Source organism: Oncorhynchus gorbuscha, unplaced genomic scaffold (assembly GCF_021184085.1).
Source record: "Oncorhynchus gorbuscha isolate QuinsamMale2020 ecotype Even-year unplaced genomic scaffold, OgorEven_v1.0 Un_scaffold_1597, whole genome shotgun sequence".
Taxonomy (NCBI): domain Eukaryota; kingdom Metazoa; phylum Chordata; class Actinopteri; order Salmoniformes; family Salmonidae; genus Oncorhynchus; species Oncorhynchus gorbuscha.
Genome location: NW_025746330.1, coordinates 75,510 through 80,079, shown reverse-complemented (window position 1 = coordinate 80,079; position 4,570 = coordinate 75,510).

Genomic DNA, 4,570 nt, shown 5'->3' with positions numbered 1-4,570 from the left:
TAACAGGTATAACAGGTATAACAGGTATAACAGGTATATCAGATATAACAGGTATATCAGATATAACAGGTATAACAGGTATAACAGGTATATCAGATATATCAGGTATAACAGGTATAACAGGTATAACAGGTATAACAGCTATATCAGATATAACAGGTATAACAGGTATATCAGATATAACAGGTATATCAGGTATAACAGGTATAACAGGTATAACAGGTATAACAGGTATAACAGGTATATCAGGTATAACAGGTATAACAGGTATAACAGGTATAACAGATGTATCAGGTATAACAGGTATAACAGGTATATCAGATATAACAGGTATAACAGGTATAACAGATGTATCAGGTATAACAGATATAACAGGTATATCAGATATAACAGGTATAACAGGTATAACAGGTATAACAGATGTATAACAGGTATAACAGGTATAACAGATATAACAGATATAACAGGTATAACAGGTATAACAGATATATCAGGTATAACAGGTATATCAGATATAACAGGTATAACAGGTATAACAGGTATAACAGGTATAACAGGTATATCAGGTATAACAGGTATAACAGGTATATCAGATATAACAGGTATAACAGGTATATCAGATATAACAGGTATAACAGGTATAACAGATGTATCAGGTATAACAGGTATAACAGATATAACAGGTATAACAGGTATAACAGATGTATCAGGTATAACAGGTATATCAGATATAACAGGTATAACAGGTATAACAGGTATAACAGGTATATCAGGTATAACAGGTATAACAGGTATATCAGATATAACAGGTATAACAGGTATATCAGATATAACAGGTATAACAGGTATAACAGGTATAACAGATGTATCAGGTATAACAGATATAACAGGTATAACAGGTATAACAGGTATATCAGATATAACAGGTATATCAGGTATAACAGGTATAACAGGTATAACAGGTATAACAGATGTATCAGGTATAACAGGTATATCAGATATAACAGGTATAACAGGTATAACAGGTATATCAGGTATAACAGGTATAACAGGTATATCAGATATAACAGGTATAACAGGTATAACAGGTATATCAGGTATAACAGATATAACAGGTATAACAGATATATCAGATGTATCAGGTATAACAGGTATAACAGGTATAACAGGTATAACAGGTATATCAGATATAACAGGTATAACAGGTATAACAGGTATAACAGGAATATCAGATATAACAGGTATAACAGGTATATCAGATATAACAGGTATAACAGGTATATCAGATATAACAGGTATAACAGGTATATCAGATATAACAGGTATAACAGGTATATCAGGTATAACAGATGTATCAGGTATAACAGGTATAACAGGTATATCAGATATAACAGGTATAACAGGTATAACAGGTATAACAGATATAACAGGTATATCAGGTATAACAGATATATCAGGTATAACAGATGTATCAGGTATAACAGGTATAACAGGTATATCAGATATAACAGGTATAACAGGTATAACAGATATAACAGGTATAACAGGTATAACAGGTATAACAGGTATAACAGGTATAACAGGTATAACAGATATAACAGGTATAACAGGTATAACAGGTATAACAGGTATAACAGATATAACAGGTATAACAGGTATAACAGGTATAACAGGTATAACAGATATAACAGGTATAACAGGTATAACAGGTATAACAGGTATAACAGATATAACAGGTATAACAGGTATAACAGATATAACAGATATAACAGATATAACAGATATAACAGATATAACAGGTATAACAGGTATAACAGATATATCAGGTATAACAGGTATAACAGGTATAACAGGTATAACAGGTATAACAGGTATATCACAGGTATAACAGATATAACAGGTATAACAGGTATAACAGGTATATCAGATATATCAGGTATAACAGGTATAACAGCTATATCAGATATAACAGGTATAACAGATATAACAGATATAACAGGTATATCAGATATAACAGGTATAACAGGTATAACAGGTATAACAGGTATAACAGGTATATCAGATGTATCAGATATAACAGGTATAACAGGTATATCAGATATAACAGGTATAACAGGTATAACAGGTATAACAGGTATAACAGGTATATCAGATATAACAGATATAACAGGTATATCAGGTATATCAGATATAACAGGTATATCAGGTATATCAGATATAACAGGTATAACAGGTGTATCAGGTATAACAGGTATAACAGGTATATCAGATATAACAGGTATATCAGGTATAACAGGTATAACAGGTATAACAGATGTATCAGGTATAACATGTATATCAGATATAACAGGTATAACAGGTATAACAGGTATATCAGGTATAACAGGTATAACAGGTATATCAGATATAACAGGTATAACAGGTATAACAGGTATATCAGGTATAACAGGTATAACAGGTATAACAGATATATCAGATGTATCAGGTATAACAGGTATAACAGGTATAACAGGTATATCAGATATAACAGGTATAACAGGTATAACAGGTATAACAGGTATAACAGGAATATCAGATATAACAGGTATAACAGGTATATCAGATATAACAGGTATAACAGGTATAACAGGTATATCAGATATAACAGGTATAACAGGTATATCAGATATAACAGGTATAACAGGTATATCAGGTATAACAGATGTATCAGGTATAACAGGTATAACAGGTATATCAGATATAACAGGTATAACAGGTATAACAGGTATAACAGATATAACAGGTATATCAGGTATAACAGATATATCAGGTATAACAGATGTATCAGGTATAACAGGTATAACAGGTATAACAGGTATATCAGATATATCAGGTATAACAGGTATAACAGCTATATCAGATATAACAGGTATAACAGGTATAACAGGTATATCAGATATAACAGGTATAACAGGTATAACAGGTATAACAGGTATAACAGGTATATCAGATATATCAGGTATAACAGGTATATCAGATATAACAGATATAACAGGTATAACAGATATAACAGGTATAACAGATATAACAGGTATAACAGGTATAACAGGTATATCAGATATAACAGGTATAACAGGTATAACAGGTATAACAGATATAACAGGTATAACAGGTATAACAGGTATATCAGATATATCAGGTATAACAGATATAACAGGTATAACAGGTATAACAGGTATATCAGATATATCAGGTATAACAGGTATAACAGCTATATCAGATATAACAGGTATAACAGGTATAACAGGTATAACAGGTATATCAGATATAACAGGTATAACAGGTATAACAGGTATATCAGGTATAACAGCTATATCAGATATAACAGGTATAACAGGTATATCAGATATATCAGGTATAACAGGTATATCAGATATAACAGGTATAACAGATATGTTTAACGTCCACACACTATGCATATGGTTAACAATACATGTGCAACCTTTCATACATACAGTATCCACACTCACATGTAAACCCAAAGAAACACAAAAATCCAGTAGTCCTGTTCAGTGCCAGCCCCAGTGTCTGGTTCAGATGAGCTGTGCCTTGTTCCCCAGGACATTTGTCTCAGTAACCTGCGTGCTCATATCGACAGTGAAGCTTAACAGGAACATGGGTGGTTCAGATGAGCTGTGCCTTGTTCCCCAGGACTTCTGTCTCAGTAACCTGCATGCTCATATCGACAGTGAAGCTTTACAGGAACATGGGTGGTTCAGATGAGCTGTGCCTTGTTCCCCAGGACATTTGTCTCAGTAACCTGCGTGCTCATATCGACAGTGAAGCTTAACAGGAACATGGGTGGTTCAGATGAGCTGTGCCTTGTTCCCCAGGACATCTGTCTCAGTAACCTGCGTGCTCATATCGACAGTGAAGCTTTACAGGAACATGGGTGGTTCAGATGAGCTGTGCCTTGTTCCCCAGGACATCTGTCTCAGTAACCTGCGTGCTCATATCGACAGTGTCATGTTTTGTCATTTATTACCTTGTCTTGTCCCTGTGCTTCCCATTCTATTCGTTTCCCTCTGCTGGTCTTATTAGGTTCTTTCCCTCTTTCTATCCCTCTCTCTCCCCCTCCCTCTCTCACTCTCTCGCTCTCTCTTCTCTCTATCGTTCCGTTCCTGCTCCCAGCTGTTCCTATTCCCCTAATCATCATTTAGCCTTCCCACACCTGTTCCCGATCCTTTTCCCTGATTAGAGTCCCTATTTCACTCCTTGTTTCCCGTACCTGCCCTGTCGGATCCTCATTTATATTCACCGTGCTGTGTCAATGTTTTGCCCTGTCGTGTCGTGTTTCCCTCAGATGCTGCGTGGTGAGCAGGTGTCTGAGTCTGCTAGGTTCAAGTGCCTTCCCGAGGCAACCTGCAGTTCTCGATCAAGTCTCCAGTCTGTTCTTGTCTTTACGTGTAGTATTATGCTTTTTGTTTTGTAAAGTTTATTCTGGATTAAATACTCTGTTTTCGCCAAGTCGCTTTTGGGTCCTCATTCACCCGCATGACAGAAGGATCCGACCGAGGAATGGACCCAGCGA